The sequence below is a fragment of the Eubalaena glacialis genome, chromosome 5 (assembly GCF_028564815.1).
Source record: "Eubalaena glacialis isolate mEubGla1 chromosome 5, mEubGla1.1.hap2.+ XY, whole genome shotgun sequence".
In the NCBI taxonomy this organism is placed as follows: Eukaryota; Metazoa; Chordata; class Mammalia; order Artiodactyla; family Balaenidae; genus Eubalaena; species Eubalaena glacialis.
The window spans coordinates 147650481-147656508 of NC_083720.1; the positions used below are offsets into that span (position 1 = coordinate 147650481).

The window sequence follows — 6028 nt, forward strand, 5'->3', positions numbered from 1 at the left end:
AGACAGAATGCAGTCTGTCTCAGACTGTGTGAGCAGTCCCGAAATAATACACAGTGGTTAGTTTTTATGGGCTGGATAATTTCATATCTAATGAGTAGGAGGATTATTCCAACTATTTTGGGGAAGCGGGCATTTCCAGGAATTGGGGCACCATCCACTTTTTGGCCTTTTATGGTCAGTCTCTGAACTGTCATGGCACCTGTGGGTGTGTCATTTTGAAACCATGCAACTCAGATTGGGACTTGGAACCACGGGTCAGGACTTGAACCCAGCCAATACCCAGATCAGGACTTGAACCCCCTGTCTTTTAATTGAGATCACACACCTGGTCTCAGGACTTAATGAAGCTTAGGTTCTTGGTGTCTTGTTGCAGAAAGAATTCAGTGAGAGACCAAGTGAAGGTAAGAAGTGGATTTATTTAGAGTGATACCCATTCCATAGACAGAATGTGGTCTGTCTCAAAAGGCAAGAACAACACTAGGAGAAACATACTCCCCAGACAGAGTGTGGGCCATCTCAGAAGGTGAGAGGCCCCAAAGTATGGGGTGGTTAGTTTTTATGGGCTAGGTAATTTCATAGACTAATGAGTGGGAGGATTATTCCAACTATTTTGGAGAAGGGGGTGGAGATTTCCAGGAATTGGACCACTGCCCACTTTTTGAGCTTTTATGGTCAGCCTCGGAACTGTCATGGCACCTGTGGTTGTGTCATTTAACATCTGCTAATGTATTACAGTGAACATATAGTGAGGCCCAAGGTCCACTGGAAGTTAAATCTTTCACCATCTTGATGCCGAAAGCTCAGCTTCTCTGTATATCGGTGCTGAATCCAATCTCAGAGACAGAGTTTTGGGTGAAGTAGAAAAGGAGAGCTTTATTACTTTGTGAGGCAAAGGGGGACACAGCAGGCTCCTGCCTCGAAAAACTCCTGCCTCAAAAAACTATGTGTCCCCACTTGGAGAGGTTAGTGAGGAGTGTTATAGTAATGGATCAAAGAGCGTGTGATCAGCTCGTGGACATTCTTGTGATTGGTTGGTGGTGAGGTAAGTAGGAGTCAGCATCATCAACCTTCAGGTTCCAACTGGTCTGGGGTCTACGTGCTTGTGGGCAGCATACCATCGTTAATTGTTAACTTTTCCCACCTGGAGAGGGTTTCAGTATCTGCAAAACAGCTCAAAGATATTGTTGTGTGTATCCATTGAGGGGAAACCAGGACCTTGCACCAAGGCTGCACTACTGTTTCTCTTGACTCTTTCTCCCTGGTCTCGCATCCCCTCCCTTCTCTAATTAACAATTGTTTGAATCTGCTGGTTGGAACTCAGGGAAGGTCATGGAGGCAGGTCATGGAGGCCCTGCTCAGTATCAATCTTGGACCTAGTTGGTTCTAACCAGTTTTTGTCATCTCCTCAGCAGCTATGTCATTCTTTTAAAGGTTGTACCCTATCCCATTCCCTCCTATTTCAATTTAGCATATGCTAATGTATCACAATGAGCATATAATGAGGCTCAAAGTCTACTGGAAGTCGAATCTTCAGCCATCTTGGGCCCAGTAGGTTCTAACCAGTTTTTGTTGTATGCTCAATGACTATGTCATTCTTGAAAAAGTTGTGCCCTGCCCCCTTCCCTCCTGTCTCATTTTGATACAATTATTTTTAGAATAGTTAAAATATTCTGCTTAAATATGACAATAAACAAAAGAAAGAGTTTTATTTTATGCAGATATTTTTTCTCTTTAAAAGATAAGTAAACTGAATAATTTTTAAAAGTCCTTGAAAGGAGAGGAAAGAAAATTGGGAGGGAATGAAGCCAAACTTTGTTGAATTAAGTATGAGTTGTACATGCAGAGAAATACACAGGTCTCTGGTTAAGTAAGCTGAAGTGGTGATCACTACACTGATCTGCCTCAGTGCAAAAAGTGAGGCCAAACAAACCAAAATGGAGCTTAGAGCAGAGAAAGGTTTATTGCAGGGCTAAGCAAGGAGAATGGGTGGCTTGTGCTCAAAAAACACAAACTCCCTGATGGTTTTCCAGGAGAAGTTTTTATAGGCAAAATTTGGGGTGAGGGCTGCAGGGTGTGTGACTTTCTTTACATTGGTTGGTGGTGAGGTAACAGAGCAGTGCTCCAGGAATCTAATGCTCAGCCTGAAGTTACCATCCTCCCCTTGGGTTGAGGCCTTAGTTCCTACAGAACTGAAAGATATAGTTATGTATATTCCTTCAGGAGGAACCAGGACTGTGCACCTATGGCTGCACTTGTTTCTTTTTTTTTTAAATAAATTTATTTATTATTTATTTATTTATTTATGGCTGTGTTGGATCTTCGTTGCTGCGTGTGGGCTTTCTCTAGTTGCGGCGAGCAGGGGCTACTTTTCATTGCCGTGCGTGGGCTTCTCGTTGCAGTGGCTTCTCTTGTTGTGGAGCATGGGCTCTAGGCATGTGGGCTTCAGTAGTTGTGGCTCATGGGCTCAGTAGTTGTGGCTTACGGGCTCTAGAGCACGCAGGCTTCAGTAGTTGTGGCTCACGGGCTTAGTTGCTCCACGGTATGTGGGGTCTTCCCAGACCGGGGCTCGAACCCATGTCCCCTGCATTGGCAGGCAGATTCTTAACCACTGCACCACCAGGGAAGTCCCTGCACTATTGTTTCTTGACTGCTCCTCCTTTGTTTTAGCATTCTCTCACTTCCCTGATTAGCAACTATTTGAATCTGCCCTTTGGTACTCAGGGAAGGTCTAGGATGCTGAAGCCTTTTTTCCTACAAACAAGAAATGGGGGACACAGAAAGGATTTGTACCCAGGGAGATCCCACAGGGTCCTGCTTGATTTCAAAGGCATAAACCCATGAACCAGAAATTTTTCTTCATTTTTCAGTTGCAGGTCAGGAAACTTTTTAATTTCATTTTATATAATTTGTGGCTTTAATAAATAGTTTAAAACTTCTCTTATATCCTAGTGCTTAAGAGCACATTTTGGAAGGCGCTCGGCTTTGTATTCCAACTACTACTATTAATTTACTAGCTGTATGTAGCTAATGTTACTCTCATTTTCTTAGTTCCCGTTTCCTCATCTAAAAACGGGCAAAATGATACTTAATCCCATAAGGTTTTGGGGAAATCACTTTGCAGAGGCGGAACCCCTTCTTTTCTCCCTTCTTCTGTCCCGTCCTTACTAACAAGTGCACTTTAAATTAAACCTAAATAATTAAAAAAAAAGAAAGAGGGCTCAAACACTAAAAACAGAACGCCAAAAATTACAATATAAATAACAGTCATCTAAAGTCTTATCACAGGAAAGAGTGTTTAACAGAAAACACAATTTTTAAAAATCAGATTGCAAGTTTAGAACTTTTTTCCATTTTTCAAAGCTAATATTATTAAAAGATTTTTCCAAATGCTGAAAAATTGGAAATATTTTTGTTTTGGTTTACTTATAGTATTTGAACTTTTCATGACACTTGTGGCTCAGTTTATACAAGTCATATTTAGTTAAGCATAACTATTTCAGTTATGAAATACAAAAGCTTCCTTCCTTTGGAAGGAAGAAAATAGTGTGCAAATTGACCTACTAACACATCATCACAGGAAACATTACATTAAAAATAGAAAAACAGAAATAGTTATATACCAAAATATTCTTTGCTCTTAATACCAAGTTAAAGACTTTGAAGAATATTATATGGCCACTTCCATAGCAACTGCCACAAAACAGTTGATATAAGGTATTATGAGAACTTGCAAAAATAGAGTAATGTGATAATCCTGAAAGTGTACAGTCAGGAGATGGTGTAGGTAGTTCTTGTGGATTCTTAGTGTACAATCAGATGACAAATTTCCAGAGGAGGTTGATAGGACTTTTCTGCAGAGCAGCTGACAGGGGCCAGAGCCTCAAATTATCAACCACTCTTACCAAGACTCATTGGAATCCAATTATATGATTTTATAGTAGGATGAGAGCTTAGATATAAAAAGAAGCTGGGGCTAGAATCCAGTGTTCTTTCCTTGATCACTATGGCCAGGTGGAAGCCAAGAATGGAAGATGAAATATAGATCTGGAGTTTAGGGAGTGAAGTCATTTGTTGAAGTGAGAACAAAGGGAAGAAACAGAGGGTTGGAATTCAGGCTCTAATGTGTTAAAACAAGGCTATAGTTACTGATAGGACTAGAATTACCAATTTTTATCTTTTTCCTTAGGCTCTGACATGGCTCAGCTCATCCTGTACTTATCTAAAAGCTTGATATTTTGTTCATTGTCCTTTTTCTTTCAAAAATGATGTTAAAAATGGTGTTACTTGTCTTGACTACTGAGGTTTTGGGCACACCCTTAAATTTTGTGCCCACTTATTCTAGTACTGGCGCTGGGAAGGAGAGTGAAAATGATGAAGGGACCAAAGCCCTCACTGATTTCACGGAGTTTGGAAGGGACTGAGCCAAGAAAGAAGGGATCAACATTTACATCTCTTCTTTGGTCCACTGCTCTCTATCTGCTCACTTCACTGACTCACCCATGACTCCAAATTGAGGTGGCACCATTACTTCTGATACCCTTAGCTATCTTGATTAAACTATATAAAATTTCTTTTCCTTTGTGTTCTGAAAATGTTAGAAATTGCAAAGAACTTTTAATAGAAAATAATAAAGCAAACACCAAATCACAGAGAAGGTAAAGTTTAAAGTACACATATTTGACACTCCTCTGGTCTCCCCCTTCACCTTGCCAGTGAATAAAAGATCGCTCCACTGCCATGGACTTATTCTGGTATGCCACTTTCAACATACATGCCACTGGTTATTGAGTTTTTTAATAAATTTTGAGAGAATCTTTGCCTTTCCTCTGATAATCTTGAATTAGGTAAAAGATCTGCATTGGCAGGGTATGATCAGTCTTAAATGCCCCAATGAAAAGGAACAGTAGAAAAAGAGACAAGTACAGGAACATTTCTACCATGCTGTGCTCAATACTCTGAACTTACACAAGTCAGGACAACTGGACACTCAAATCACTGAGTGTTTCATTGAACAATTACTGAAGTTGTATGAGCAGAAAATCTATAACCATTAATTATGGCTGGTTTTTAACGTTTTCTGTGAATGTGAGAATCTGATCTTGCAAAAGTGTAGGCTTGTATTCCATGAGATGTATCTGAGCTGTATGAATCTTTTCTTTTTTTGTACAAATTATATAAACAAGTACATATATGTTTTCAGCAAATATAATTGTTAATAGCTATGTTTCTACTTAAATGCACTTGTGTAAAGGAATTATAATTCATCTAGAAAACCATTTAGAGTTCCCCCCAAATATCCAATTTAAATAATGAAATAACACATTTCATAAAACATCTTTTGTTTGTGTGTAAATTTAATTACAGTACTTTTATAAGCACCTTCCATCCCCCCAAAACACTGTTAACAAGCTATGAAAGGGAAACAAACTTTCATGTATCAGAATTTATATTTCAAATTCTTTATATATAAATCTCAATTTTTTATTTTGGCAAAATAGGGATTAAAGGTTTATGGCTTCTCCCACTCTAGAATGTTTACAAAGTAAAATTTCTAGTCAAGATATGGATATGTAAATTTCATATCTAGCATTAACTTACAGTAAAATAATTAAAACCTTATGGCAGTGAGCTAACAGTCTTTGAATAAATACAAATTAGGAGCATATTTAACAACTTGAGAACAACTAATTATCAATACAATTCAGACTTAGGATAGTGTCCTTCTTTGGTAATCATATCCTTAAATTCCCTCTGAGTTTTTATGTACATGTCTCACCACCACACCAAAATAAAGCCTAGCAGAATGATGAGCACTCATATATTGGAGACATCGCTCTGCTTGAGACTTTATTGGCATAAGTGTATTTTAAATTGCAATTTTAAGTTGGCCTTTCTAAGAAGCTGTCTATACAGATGAATAAAGGGCATAAAACAGAACTTCCAAAGAAATCAGACATTGGCTTCTTATGACGACATGTTGAAAAATAGGTTCAGAAATAAACATTTCAGCTGTAATATAAACTGAACT

General features: G+C 38.7%; 1 protein-coding gene across 1 annotated transcript in view; it reads left to right on the forward strand.

The window, feature by feature from the left end:
* Positions 1–6028, forward strand: part of LOC133091858 (tripartite motif-containing protein 75-like) — a 137043-nt gene that overhangs the window by 17414 nt on the left and 113601 nt on the right. The gene's annotated exons all lie outside the window — the stretch shown is intronic.